This window comes from Simochromis diagramma, unplaced genomic scaffold (assembly GCF_900408965.1).
Source record: "Simochromis diagramma unplaced genomic scaffold, fSimDia1.1 OVJJ01000433.1, whole genome shotgun sequence".
In the NCBI taxonomy this organism is placed as follows: Eukaryota; Metazoa; Chordata; class Actinopteri; order Cichliformes; family Cichlidae; genus Simochromis; species Simochromis diagramma.
Window position 1 is genome coordinate 2,269,085 of NW_024387031.1, and position 14,921 is coordinate 2,284,005.

Sequence of the window (14,921 nt, forward strand, 5' to 3'; positions counted from 1 at the left end):
ATCCGTAGTTTCAGGTGCTGCACATCTCGTATCTTCACACCATAGACAGTTGCCTTCAGATGACCCCAAAGATAAAAGTCTAAGGGGGTCAGATCGGGAGACCTTGGGGGCCATTCAACTGGCCCACGACGACCAATCCACTTTCCAGGAAACTGTTCATCTAGGAATGCTCGGACCTGGCACCCATAATGTGGTGGTGCACCATCTTGCTGGAAAAACTCAGGGAACGTGCCAGCTTCAGTGCATAAAGAGGGAAACACATCATCATGTAGCAATTTCAAATATCCAGTGGCCTTGAGGTTTCCATTGATGAAGAATGGACCCACTATCGTTGTACCCCAAACCATCACTTTTGTTGTTCCAACAGTCTTGGAGGGATCCATCCAATGTGGGTTAGTGTCAGACCAATAGCGGTGGTTTTGTTTGTTGACTTCACCATTCACATAAAAGTTTGCCACATCACTGAACAAATTCTTCTGCGTGAACTGAGGGTCCTGTTCCAATTTTTGTTTTGCCCATTCTGCAAATTCTGTGCGCCTATCTGGGTCATCCTCGTTGAGATGCTGCAGTAGCTGGAGTTTGTAAGGGTGCCGTCTGTGAGTAGCTAATATCTGCCGAAGGGATGTTCGCTTAATGCCACTCTCCAGTGATATGCGGCGAGTGCTACGTTGTGGGCTCTTGCTGAATGAAGCTAGGACAGCCACTGATGTTTCTTCATTAGTGACAGTTTTCTTGCGTCCACATTTTGGCAAATCCAACACTGAACCAGTTTCACGAAACTTAGCAAGCAGTTTGCTAACTGTAGCATGGGAGATGGGTGGTCTCGTAGGGTGTCTTGCATTGAAATCTGCTGCAATGACCCACTTACTGTGTTCACCAGATATCAACACAATTTCTATCTGCTCGTCACGTGTTAACCTCTTCGACATGTCAATGGCTGTGAACAAAGAGAAACTTGTAAATAACTCATGAAAGAATAAAGTTACGTTGAAACCAAGCACACCATTGTTTTTCTTGTGACATTACCAATAAGTTTGATGTGTCACATGGCCCTCTTCCTATTGAAAAAACAAAAGTTGTATCCAAGATGGCTGACTTCTAAATGGCCACCACGGTCACCACCGATCCTGAGGAGTTTGCCCCCTCACATATACTAATGTGCCACAAACAGGACTTTAATATCACCAACCATTCCCATTTTATTACGGTGTATCCATATATATGGCCCACCCTGTACAGATAGTGTCTGTCTCCTGAATCCAAACTGGAAGCTTCAGGCCCCGCAGAAGAGGGGCCGGAAAACTGAAGGCTCTGCTTCCCATTCTACTTTTAAATACTCTAGGAATAACAAGTAAGTCTGCAGTGTGAGAGCAAAGTGCTCTAATTGGGTGATATGGTACTATAAGGCAGCGGTCCCCAACATTTTTTGCACCATGGACCGGTTTATGTCCGACAATATTTTCACAGACCGGCCTTTAAGATGTCGTGGACAAATACAACAAAATAAAACCAGTACCGGTACCAAAAAAAAATAACATTTATTCATAACACACTGGGAAACTGAGTTAACGATAAAAATGATTTTCAAAAAATAACCATAGATTTCACACCTGAGTCTCAACTCTCGCGGCCTGGTACCAGACGACTCACAACGCGGTACCGGTCCATGGCCCAGGGATTGGGAACCACTGTTGTAAGGCATAAAACTGAAGACCCCAACCAAAAGACTGTAAATTAACAACATCATGAGGACAACTTGGCTAACCTCAGACATCTTTGCTTTGAGGTGACTGAGGTCAGAATAATAAATATAACAGTGATTATATTTTCCAGCAAACATCTTTCTCTGAATATCAAACAACACAGACGCCGATGATGTCACACCGACTCTCCCAGTCTGAACTTCAGTTTCCTGAGATTGTAGGTGTTCGGGTCCCATTATATACTCTGCAGCTGCAGAACCAGAAGTGGCCCTTTCTGAGTCATTGTTTTCATTTCTGAACACCTTCCAGGTAAATTTGACCGTGTGTGAGTAATTCAGCACCCCGGGCCCTAGTTAGCAGCTGTTTCATTGTGTTCTGCCTTCTCTGAGATCTGACATCTGCTCGTGTGTTTCAGCCTCTTAGCCTGTCCTCTCAGCGCCGTCTGAAGCAGCTAACGGATAAGCATGTCATCTTCCATCATCTTCCAGGTGATAATCTTCCAGGCAACAGCCATGGAAACAGAAGGAGGTGGCTGGTCGAAGCAGGAGGTGAGACTAAGGTTTTATGAAGTCTACACTGAAACACTGAGAGGAAGAACATTGGTGCCATCTGCTGGCGAGCCACTGTTATTGAAACGGAAACAGATGTGCAGCCAATGGGATCGCTCTGTGAGGGAGTACCGGGCTGGTCTGACACTGTGAACAAATGAATGTTAAACTATTTAAATGTTATGTCTTCACGCAGGGAAGCGAGGCTATGACGCTGCCTTGAAACTCATTCGCTATCACGAGCCAACAGAAGACCCGCCCACTTCATCACACCTGACCCTGACAGAAGGTGTGACCGCAGGCAAAAGACAGTCCTACAGCCCAGCAGGCCACACCCCACTGCCCATGAGCTGCTTCTAGGTAACTGAATTCCTCTCGATTAGACTGTCCAGGAGAAGGAGACTGCGTGCTGTCCACCAGAGCAGGACTGCAGGTGTTCACTAACGATTATCCAGCTACTATCAGAATACTTTTTCTTAAATCCCTGAGGACATTATGTGCTGACAGTCGCTCCAAGACAATAAGAACAGAGTGAACCTATTAAATAATACAGCATTTACAAAGTTCGCTCTGATATGGAATCGCACAGAGATGTCCACGAGCAGAAATGACTTCCTGTGTCGTTCAGTGGTGCATTATGGGTAATCTCAGTCTCTGACTAAGTGTGCTCCTGTGACTGGCCAGCACATCGTGGCGTGGGTGGGAGGTGTTGTCCTTATCCTGCACAACATCCACCTCTCCACCTTAACAGAGTTCAGCTCTGTCCGTTACTGGCCATCCCAGCATGCAACAGCACAGAGGATGGCCCTGGCCACAACAGTAAGACTGAATTTGTTGTTGTGCACACCAACTGTGATGTTGTCACATCCTCGTAACCGTTGATACACTGCTTGATGGAGCACCGGCGGTCTTCTCCTGAACAGTAATGTGAAATGGAGCGGCTCTGCCTGAGCAGGTGATTTAAAGGCCGGCAGGATGTACTCTCAGCTTGTTGTTGATGCTGGATACTGTTTAAGCTGTCAGTGTTTACAGTGTTTAGACCACCCTGTAACAGCCTTCATGTGGATCTGACTCGGTCACGTGCAGCAGCAGCAGGCCTGTGTCTGCCTGTCCTCACACACTGTCCTTCAGTACCTCAGAGGGACAGTCCACACCAGCCTCTCAAACCTAGTTTTTATACCATCATCAGCTGACTGTTTCTTAAACGGTAGAAGAAGACGTGTTGTTTCCTACCCTCGTCTCATACATGACGACATGTGTGCTTGGAGTACTTCTTCTTGTCTCCGTGTTGATGCATTGAACTTCTCTGAGCTTAATTCAGTGCAGAATAAGAGCTGAGCTGCAGTCTGTACAGCAGAAGCAGTCTCTGCCTTCAACTCCTCAGCATCTCTGGTGTGTGCTGTAGAGGCGTGCACTCCTCGTCCTCGTGCTGAAGCTGTGTCATCTGCAGACGCTGTCGTGGTCATTGATGTTACAGTCACAGCGCCGTTGCTGTTGAGCACAGTTTGTTAGAAAGAGCCGGGTTAGGTGGTAATAACGACCCCATGCTGGTGTTTTTAGACGAGTTGGGGTGTGTGTGTGTGTGTGTGTGTGAGCTGAGGACAAACTGATGTGTGTAATGCTGCTGTATCAGCCTCTGCAGCAGTAACAGCCTGCAGCTGGAAACATCTGCATCTCGCAGCGTCGTTCAGACCTTTATTTACGTCACCGTCGCTGAGCTCTGTCACTTCCTGCCTTTGTTTCCTGTATGTGGTCTGCAGTTATGAAAGGAGCGACTGAGTGGAGCTGAATCACAGATTAACTCTGGATCAGCTGAAGTTCAGAGCCGCCCAGGAAAACTCAGTAACGATGATGATGTGTGATCCTCCTGAGCTACAGCCAGGAGGTGCATGTATGTGATGGAGGAAGGATGTGTGGATACAAGTGACGGTGTGGAGGCAGAGACCTTTAATGCTGCCTTTTTTTTTCATGTTTTCAGGTTGTGGGCACTCACAATTTCACAGCCAGATCCAAACACAAAGTTTCCTTCTGGGCCAGAGAACCCGTTCATGTCCTGGAGCCTCACAAAAAACGAGGGAGCCCCGAGTGGAGCCTGATGGAGGTCAGAGGAGGTCAGAGAGGCTACATGCCCTACAACAACCTGGCAATCATGCCCGTGGGAGCGGGGCTGCCCTCGGGCACTGGCTTCTTCCTTTAGGGGGTGGAAACTGCAGCTGGTGCAGATGAGAGGATGGATGGAAGAGCCTCCCGGGATCGGTTGCTTACAGTCTCAGTGTTAATCCTTCCACTGTAACCTGTTTACGACTGGAAGTGTAAAGTTTCTTCTTGTGACGTTTCCTTCCTACTGGTCTGCAGTGATCTGTGCACAAACATAAAAGCATAATATTCCAAGAACGCTTTTCAAAGATGGCGCCTGTAACGTCATGAAGCTCTGAACATGTAGATGATGTTTGATTAGCGGTTTTAAGATGAAGGACGATTTTCATGGCTGCTGTACGATGAAGCGCTCATTTCCCATGATCCTCAGAGGCATGCTGCATGTTCTCATTACAGGGTCTGAGTGCTATCAAGTTAACTGTAACGTGTGTGTGTGTGTGTGTGTGTGTGTGTGTGTGTGTGTGTGTGTGTGTGTGTGTGTGTGTGTGTGTGTGTGTCCTCACCTGGAGCAGAGCTGACAGGTACATGGTGCTCTCATCATCTCAGACTGTGTAATGTGATGTAAATGTGAAAGGTCTCCGGGGCCGAGGAAGAACAATACTCAGCAGGAGGAGGAGAAACTGGGAGAGGGGTGAAGGAGAACGCCAGTTTCCCACTCTGCCTATGAGCTGATTTAAATTTCGTTGCACTTTGATTCCCGAATTTTACGTAGGAAGAGTGAAATGGGTCAGTCAGAACAGAATAAGGTCCTCTTGCAGTCACATTCACCCGACGATGCTTGTTGCTATGGATACAGCTCAGGCAGTGCAGGTCACGTCTGTGGAGTTTGCTCGGCTGCAGCATCATTTCTTGATTCCAGCACTTTAAACATTTTTGGCTCAGAATCATTTGAAAGCATCTCTGAGCGCGTGCTGATTGGCTCTCAGGACATAAAATGAACCTGAGCTCCAGTAGTTTTGCAGATAACAGCAGTTTTAACCTTTGAGCACCACATACTCTGTCCTGGCCTCCTTCTGTGAGGTTGAGCAGCCTCAGCTGCTGTGAGCATGGAGCAGAGGGAGGGAGGCCGGGAGTCTGAGCTGCTCAGCTGTTCAGTTCAGCAGTCACTCAGCAGCATGATACAGTAGGAGAAAATATAATAAAATATAATAAAATAAAATAAAAAAATAGAAAAATAGTAAGGAGCAAAATATTAGAGAGACATGGTAAAAGAGAAAAGATGACTAAATATGTATGTATCTATAAATATAAATATATGTACACTAGTGATTAAATAAGAAAATCTTGAAAAGAAATATGACGGGAGGGCAGATGGGATATTGCACAGGAATGAGCAGCAGAACTTCCCATCAGGCTGAATGTCAGGAGGAGGAGGAGGGGATGCTTCTCTCCTAAAATACCATATGTCCTCAGGGTTAGTCAGATGGACTCAGAAATCTCAGCCTGATAACATTTACCTGATTTCCCCTCCTCGAAGGCCGGTTTAGGATGAGGGGAGCGGTTCATTCCTTAAATGCAGCCTCAGTTATTTTGGGAAGTTTTAATCCAAATAGACATGCAGATGAAGCTGCAGCGTTTCTTCTTGTGGATGAAGTAGATATTTGAACCCATACACACACGGAAACCACAGAGTGAACATTTCTGGCTTTTTCTGTCTGATCAGAAAACAGGTCAACGTCTTCCTCGCATGCTGTTTACATTTTCACCACCAGAGGGAGGCAGAGACTCAGAGCATGTTTGCATGATCAGATTAACTGTGTGTGTGTGTGTGTGTGTGTGTGTGTGTGTGTGTGTGTGTGTGTGTGTGTGTGTGTGTGTGCGTGTGTGTGTGCGTGTGTGTGTTTGGTAATCGCAGCCACAGTTTGTACTTCCTGTTTTGTTTCTGTGTGGTTTCATGAAACTGCTGCTCAGCCGGTCCTGCTGAGTCATTCTGATGTTTTCCTCGATGCTGCAGGGCTGCGTGACCTCAGCCGAGCATGAAGCATTGCCAGAGTTGTGATGTTGAACTCAGTCTTCACACAGCAGGTGGGAGATCTGAGCAGCAGCGGCAGCAGAGAACTGAGTGTGGCTTCAATAAAACTAAACTCAAACCTTTTTTGTGGCATTGCATCATTTCATAATCAGATGTTAGTCGTGAGAAGAAGCACCTGAATATTTGTGATGATTTACGAAGCTGTGAGGCCCACACCAACTCAGCCTCTTTTACAGTTAAACATCTGGAGACATGGCTGTTCTTCTTCATGCATCAACATCATCAGTGTGCACATGTTTTCACCTTCTACTGAATAACAAGCTAAAACATGAAGCTGCAGCTCCTCTGGCGTCCAGCAGAGTGAGTCAGTCCCCATACACTCCAGTGTTGAAATAAACACATTTACAGCCTGAAACAGAAACACTGAATTCAGAGAGAAATATAACAGCTGTTCAGGGGAGGATGTGTCTGTAACTCACCTGTTTAAATTATATTAAGGCTAAAAGTTTGCATTATTAGGGGCGTGGTCTCTCTGACTGATAGAAGGATGATGACACAGGTGGCTGTAGCTGCTAGTTCTCAGCTAGCTACACCTGAACTGGACCTCTGGACCTTGTTTGTGCTGTTGGAGCCTTTTGGAGCATTTTAATGACATCATGTGACCAGTAGCATGGCTGCTGTGAGGTCACTATACTAACAGACTGTGCAGGAAGGGTGAGCTCCAGATTTGGTGCAGGGGAAAATTCTAGGATTTTGATTGGATGTTACTGTTTAGGTGGTGCAGCTGATACCTTAACACACGCTCGCGGTCACTTCAGTCTCCAAAAAACACGACTCCCTGCACTGGGACAGAGCCGGCCTTCCTGATGAGCTTATCCAACTGATAGGCTGTTGTTCCAACAGACAACATGGCCGACGCCACCTTCAGAAGCACCTCTTGCACTCCAAAGATCTCTGTCTCCTCAGCAGGTTAAGTCTGCTCTCAGCCTTCCTGTAAAGACCATCGGTGAACACCCAGGTACTTATACTTCAGGTATGCCACATAGAGATGAAAGCTGTAATTTATACATCATTTAAAGCACTTTACTCAGGGTTTGATGGCATTCATGGTCCTGATGTTAATAAAGTTGTGTTTGCGATAATTCAGGATCTCACTATCGCTACAGAAAAGGAGCAAACATAAAGGGAGTAGTTTCTATCACAAACTGTTGGTGTGTGTCTTTGTCTCAGTGTGTGTGACCTGAAGGTCCAGCTGCTGGATCACAGCATGAGAGAAGCTCACTCAGAGATGGAGAGAGGGGGAAGAAAGAGCACAGGGAGGAAGAAGAAAGTTGGATTTAAACATAAGGACCGTGCTGACTGTAACTCTGTGTTGTTGAACAGGTCAGCTGGTCGCGGCTTCACACTGTGCCACTACAGCCACTGAGAGCTCCACCACCTTCTTACACCATGCTGTAACGGCTGATTTCTGTTTATGGTGGCGGCAAAGCAAAACAAAAAACTCCCGTGTTGTAATATTACTTTAGCAGGAGTTTCAGTTAGCTTTGCACTACCTGTACTTTGACTGTTACTTGAATCAGTACTTCAACTAACACAACTCTGTGTACTGCTAGTTAAGAATGTGTGTACTTGCCTGTGCACCCTGCCTGTTTACAAGTAAAGTATTCATCTCACACCACTGTGTGTGTGTGTAACTGTGTGTGTGAGTGTGTGTCTATGTGTGTGTATTATTGTATATATGTGTGTGTGTGTGTGTGTGTGTGTGTGTCTGTTTGCCTCTTTCGTCTCAGTGTTGAGTTTATTGTGTTGTTGTGTATTTTCTGACAGTTGAACTGAAATCAGCCAGTGAGAGTGAAACAATCATCGTGTGGACGCCCCGGAGCGTCGGCAGCTCTCCGTCAGGGACTTCCTGCTTTCACGCTGAGTATGAGCTGATGCAGAGCATCGTTTCCAGGTTCAGCAGCTAAAGTAAAGAGCGGTGATATAAAAGGAGTGCAGTGCTTTTCTTTCTTATCTGACACCAAAGAGTTCAGACGAACTGAATAAAAACAGCAGGGGGTCACATGTTTCGCCGACAGGGTGAGCCTTTCCACGCTGCTTTTGATGTGAGACATCAGTGCGGCTCACTGTAACACACTCTGTATCCGATGAACTCTGTGAGTCAGGCGTTCAGCAGAAACGAGGCGGCGAGCTGCTGCAGCGTTCAGCCTGCTTCACCAACATCATCAAAGGAGTTTTACCCGAGCTGATGATGGCTGCTTCGACCAGAGAGCTCCTCCGAAGAGGTGAAATGATGAAGATGAAGAGAGCTGCTTCGCTACGTGTCTGACAAATATATATACAGATGCATTTTTTTATGATCTCTGCCTTTATTAAGAAACTATCAGAATCATGTTTCTGTCTGTAAGAGCATCACGTAAGCCCAGCTGTGTGTGTGTGTGTGTGTGTGTGTGAGGCACTTCCTCTGTGTGGAGACGCATGGAAGGAGGGTACGCTGCAGAGGGTGGATGCTGGCTATATTTACCTCTGTGTGTGTGTGAAAGCCTCAGCAGCTAACAGTAAACAGATCAGGAGCTATAAATATCTTTTCCTTCAGCTCAGCTGAGCTTAAAATAGATCCTCAGCTCACTCTGCCACCTACAGGACAATGCTGGAGTTGCACACAGCCTCCGTCTGGTGCCGGGGCCCCGTCGAGGTCATCGGAGTGTTTTTGGTTTTCGCCTTTTCTGCCCAGCATGTTCTGAGCTCTGGTATTTTAGTTTATTTCTCTGCATGATTTTATTCTCAGTCTCAGTTCTGCCCCTTGGAGTTCGGTTTCCTCTGCTCTCTGTGTAACGTCTGCATTACTGTTCCCCTTTTCTGTTACTTCTTGTTTTATTTTGGTAGTCTTTTGTGCTTTGTATTTATTTTTACTTCCTTTGTCTGTTTTTCTCAAAGGAGAAGAACAAGAAGAAGAGCTCACATTAATCACTAAATCCGTAAAAACCCTGCTGATATAAAGATGAAGGCACACAGAAACAAAAGAAGAAAGGAAAATGGTAATGGGCCTGAAGGAGGAGGGGCATAATCTCCTGACTCTCAGCAGCAGCAGCTACATGAGAGGGACGAGGCAGCAGCTCCACATCTGCAGCACACCAAGAACAGAGGCTTCAATTATTCCTCATAACAGCTGCTTCAAACATGCACAATTAAATTAAAACTGCTCAACAATCATACTGATGTTTGATGCATTTAAATCCACAGTCACACAGAAATGCAAGTGTAAGCGTGCACGGCTCCCATCATGAAGAAAGGGATGGAACTGCTCAGTTTATACCTGACAGAGAGAAGCAATCAACTCCCTGATGCTACTGCAGAGACATGGAGCTTCAACCCTGCCTGCTCAGCACTGCTGCTGTTACCTGATGTGTTAGCATGCTGTCTGTGCAGATGTGTTAGCATGTGGTCTGTGCAGATGTGTTAGCATGTGGTCTGTGCAGATGTGTTAGCATGTGGTCTGTGCAGATTGGTTAGCATGCCCTCTGTGCGGATGTGTTAGCATGCCGTCTGTGCAGATGTGTTAGCATGTGGTCTGTGCAGATGTGTTAGCATGTGGTCTGTGCGGATGTGTTAGCATGTGGTCTGTGCAGATGTGTTAGCATGCCGTCTGTGCAGATGTGTTAGCATGTGGTCTGTGCAGATTGGTTAGCATGCCCTCTGTGCGGATGTGTTAGCATGTGGTCTGTGCAGATTGGTTAGCATGTCGTCTGTGCGGATGTGTTAGCAGACGTTTCTGGAGTTTTTGTCCTTTAAAATGGAAAAAAGTCATCTTCATATCTGCGCTTCTCTAGCCGCACACTGCTCCATCATTCCCTCGCACACACAGACTGAACTAAAAGAAAGAAAAAAATAATCAGTTTTTTTTTCCATTTCCATTCATGCAGATTACTGAAGGGCCTCTGTATCACACTGACCACATAAACGTAAGGCAGTAATGGAATGTAACTACAGTGGTCCCTCGCTATAACACGGTTCACCTTTCACGGCCTTGCTATTTCGCTGATTTTTTTGTGCAATTTTGCATGCTTTTTTTTTATTACAGTGCATTGTGTTCTGTGGCTGTAGACCATCGTCAAACAATCTCCTCCGTGCCGTATCTCCTGTACAGTACAGAATGCGTTCAGCTTATCAAATTTACATACATCTTCGATCGCTAGCAGTGTGACTCTGAAGTGCTGTACTGTATTTTTGTATGTTGTAAGTTTTCTCCTCAACAAACACAATGATGTCGACAAAACGTTTCACACCGTCAGAGGCACCTGCGGTAGCACCCAAAAGGCAGAGGAAGATGCTAACCATCGCACAAAAATTTGGACTTCTGGACATGCTAAAGGAAGATAGACATTACCGTATTTTTCAGATTATAATATAATACTGGACTTATTTTTCTACGAAGGTTTGAACTTTGAGGGTGTTTAAACAAGAGACAAAAGTGTGAAAATCTTCTTGCCTGTCTAAGAAACGTGTATAAAGTGTGTAGTGAGGGTTTTACAGCCTTAAAACATCTATAAGAATTGTAAAAAATAAAGTTGGCTACTTTGCGGATTTCACCTATCGTGGGTTATTTTTAGAACGTAACTTCCACGATAAACGAGGGACCACTGTATACACATTACATCCAGCACAGTCAGATACACAAGAAGGTACAGTTCTTCATGAGTCCATTTTTTTCTCTTTCGGTTACTTCCTGTTTTACTTTAAAGGTTGTTCTTGTCCTGCATTTTTCTTCCTGCTTTTCTTCCCCCCTTTTGTGATTGTCCCGCCCTCACTGATTTCACTGTGTTTTTGTTGCTTCCTGTTTGGGTCCTGGTTACAGCGATGGAGCTGAACATAAAAAGCTGACACAGGTTGCAGGTGTTGATAAGAGGCATGACCAGGCCTTTTAACTCCCAGTGTGACTGAGCATGTGCAGGACTTGAGCGTGAATCACAGAGGCCACACCCTCGACCCTCAGGACGGGTGAGCAGGAGGTTTTATCGCGATGACTGATTTGTGTGCGTTCAGTACTCGGAGGCTTGTGAGTGAAGGTTAAAGTGTGTGTGCATGTGTGTGATGACGCAGACAGTCTGCAGCATGCTGGATTAATGCACTGAGCCATCACAAACCTCCCCTCCCCCTATCTGAGTACTTATACTACCACATCTGTCCAGCTGCAGACATCAGGCTGACATCTGTGTAGGTGGGCTCAGTCACATGCTGCAGCCAGGCACAGGCTTTCCTCACACACCTGTAAAGATGAGTGTGTCACAGCACACTGGCTGTGCTTTTCTCTGCTGTTGTGTTTACAGATCTGACAGAAACTGACTTTGTGTGATTTCAGGACCCCCTACTGGGGTTAAGGCTTCTCCCGGTGTGGTGTTTATGCTGCCTCTGTGCGTCCCGGTGACCTGATAACAAACATCCTCATCATGGAGCCGTAGAGATCTGCTGACACGCCGCAGCACTCTGAGATATCGTTCTTTATCAGCAAACAGCAGCAGGCTCGTCTTCATGGGAACGCTCTCTGACTGTAAGATCGTTGGCTCGAATACCAAGGTCAGCAGCACTTCCTTACTGCCTCATAACGTATTGTCGAGGTGCCCTTGAACGTCACGTGAAGTCTCCAGCCCGGCTGTAAAGAGCCCGCTGTATTGTTCCAGTGCACAATCATAAAACTTTATTCTTAAGCAGAGAGCAGACAAAGGCAGGCCTGAGGAGAATGTTAGCAGCAGCTTCAACACGCCTGCAGGATCACACACACTCAGTCTGAAGCTCAGACGCAGATCCACTCTGACCCGAGTGTGTGCGGAGCAGAAACAACACAAATATGGCCGATTGAAACAACTCAGAGCAGTAATACAGACACACCTGATGTACAGCATGGTTTAATATCGAGTGGGACGGACCGGCGAAAGAAGTTTAACTGTTCATTTAATCTCCGAGATATCAGAGTATTAGAAACAAGAGCTGCTGCCTCATATGTACTTTCTACTATCGGCAGGAAAAGCTGGAAAACTTCAAAATCCATCCCCTCTACGAAACCTGCAGTGGGATGCAGTCTTGCTTCCTTTGTGACTATTGGTCCCGCCCTCATCAGCTTCACCTGTGTGAGTCCACCTGTCAGTCAGCAGCCCCTGTGTCGTCTCCTTCATACAGATACAGAAGGTGTGAGACATACTCTGAGACCTGAACCAGAGGTTTTCTTTTTCCATGACGGTGCTGCTTGTAGCTGCAGTGTGTAACAACCTTTATTTTGGCATAGCACCGCTAGGGGGTGTCGTCCTATTATTGTAGTATTTGGAGAGTCTCCCAATGGGTTAGGGTTAGGATGAAGGTTTGGGCCCTGTCTCCAGTTGGAGGTGGGTTAGGGTTAGGGGTTGATAAAGTTGATAAAGAACAAATCAGGGTAGAGTCCAAGTATAAAACACGCAGGAAGTCAGCTGACACGCCTCCAGCGCCGCCTCATTCCTTGGAGTGCGTCCACCTTCCCGTGGACGTGATGACACGCATCCTTCAGTCTGTTATGACAAGGATTACATGTCAACGGCGCCGCTGACTCGGCTCTGTCCCTAAACAGCCGAGTGTTTCAGTGTAAGCAGCCAGCAGAAAGCTTTCCCAGTGGAACCCAAACAGAGCTGAGCCTGTGGTGGAGATGCCATCTAATCAGAGCCATGGGAAGCGGCGCTGCACCGCAGACCCAACAATCCGCCCTCCACAAAGTCCCACTCGGATAAATCCAGGTAAATATCACATTCCCGGCTCACACTCAGCCTTCTTTCAGACCTCCATGATGAACTGCACATGTTCAGCGAGAGGAATGATCGAGCATGTGATGCTGCACCTGCTGCGTGGCCACGCTTCATATTACACGCGTGTTTCAAGAACAACGACGGAATTGTTTAATTGGTTGCATACCTGTGTGCTTCACCACACCTGCAGCTGCAGCCTTCCATCAAGAATTCTCCACCTGCTAATCACACGTCTGTCAAAGAGAAAGAGGCGGGGCCTAGCTGCCGCTGTGATAGATTTCTGTCCACCTCATTTTTTTACATTTATCAGTCAGATCTGGATGTTTGTGCACACCGATATAAGTGCTTTTACTCTTTTTACTACACATTAGTTTTGTTCACGCAGAACAGACCGACCTGGCGGGCCCACGTCTTCTGTGTCGGCTAACCTGAACTGACAGCCCGCTCGTACTTAACGGCGTTCCTGCTGTTTTACAGGGAAACCTGAAGAAGTTATAGCTAGCTCATGAACATGCTGCTAGCTCAGAGGTACAAACAGCTCTGTCACGGTATGGCATGGCACACCGTGGAAGGAGTGGGGAAGGAGGACCCAGGCGCGGTGCTCTATGTATAGGCAGTGTTTATTTACAAGGTGAAAAACAACGTAACAATAAATCCCCGTGTTCTCCCAGACTCCCGTGTCGTGTCTCCCGTGAATAGTCCGTGTGCTCTCTGCTCCCGTGTCGGCACCCCCCGGTGCTCGCTGCTCTCCGTGGCCTCCACCCTCCTCCTGCAGGAAACAATAGCGGCAGCTGTCAGGACACTCAGAAATGGCAGGCATACACTTTCTGACTAAACTTAGACAGGGTGACTAACGTGGAGTCTCATGCAATGATCCCGCGTCGGTGGGAGCTCCAAGACTCTCCTAAGTAGCTCCCCCGACGAGCCCTGATCAGCGGCAGGTGTGTGGCTTCGGGTGTGGCCAGTCCCTCCGCAGGGCCACACCCCTCAGGCCTGCAGGTGGCCGAGCTCCATCCTCCAGGCACACCCGCAGACATACACACCCATACCTCGCCTAAACATATGAGTGGGACAGACTAACACAGCACAGAGAAACACACATATGTACACGCACAGAGAAGGGGAAACGACACCAAAAATACATAATAATACACAGGTCCATGACTGCCCAGGGATCCTGGGTCGCCCAGTCCCAGGACCCTGACAAGCTCCAGGTGTTTGATTTCTGGGTCCTGACCTACTTCCTTTTTTTTTACCCTCTGCTCTCTTCTCTTTAACCCCTACCCCCAACCAGTCACGGTCTCTACCTGTTAAAAGGGAGTTCTTCCTTGCCACTGTTTCCAGGTGCTGCTCGTAGGCAATCATTTTTGGTTTTCTCTGGATTTCTGCAGGGCCTTTACCTGTAAATATAAAACCCTTTGAAAAGCATATTTGGATATGCCCTCACCTGTCGTGAGCAGACACCTATCTGCCGCTCTGCTGCATCAAATGGTCATCAAACAAATGTTTCTTTTAGTCCAAGATCATGTGAGTAAATACCAAATGGACTGATTCTTATATAGCGCTTTTCTACTCTCACTGAGCACCCAAAGCGCTTTATACAACTTGTGCATTCACCCAATCATATCCATTCACTTTATCTAAAGTTTTTAGTGTTTCTATCTAACATTCACTTGGATTCACACTCCGATGGATGCATCGGACGGCAACATGGGGTTAGTATCTTGCCCAAGGGTATTTGGCATGTAGACTGGAGGAGCCTGGAATCGAACCA

At 46.8% G+C, this 14,921-nt stretch overlaps 2 long non-coding RNA genes across 7 annotated transcripts in view; both read left to right on the forward strand.

Annotated features, from left to right (window-relative positions):
- The window catches only part of LOC120740710, a 28,398-nt gene extending 22,830 nt beyond the window's left edge, over positions 1 to 5,568 (forward strand). For 2 of the 4 annotated variants that reach the window (XR_005697453.1, XR_005697455.1), the window contains 2 exons: positions 1,867 to 2,611; positions 4,230 to 5,568. This is a non-coding gene — a long non-coding RNA (uncharacterized LOC120740710). The remainder of the gene's footprint in view (positions 1 to 1,866; positions 2,612 to 4,229) is intronic. The other 2 variants (XR_005697454.1, XR_005697456.1) reach the window with 2 other exon arrangements.
- An 86-nt stretch (positions 5,569 to 5,654) lies between these two features.
- Positions 5,655 to 13,687, forward strand: LOC120740735. Of its 3 annotated transcripts, none has more exons than XR_005697480.1 (4): positions 5,655 to 7,413; positions 7,611 to 7,763; positions 8,208 to 8,665; positions 9,318 to 13,687. It is a non-coding gene; the product is annotated as an uncharacterized LOC120740735 (long non-coding RNA). The 3 variants fall into 3 exon arrangements; XR_005697479.1 differs by having other exon boundaries at positions 8,208 to 8,334; XR_005697478.1 differs by lacking the exons at positions 8,208 to 8,665; positions 9,318 to 13,687 and having other exon boundaries at positions 7,611 to 7,874.
- Positions 13,688 to 14,921: the final 1,234 nt, after the last annotated feature.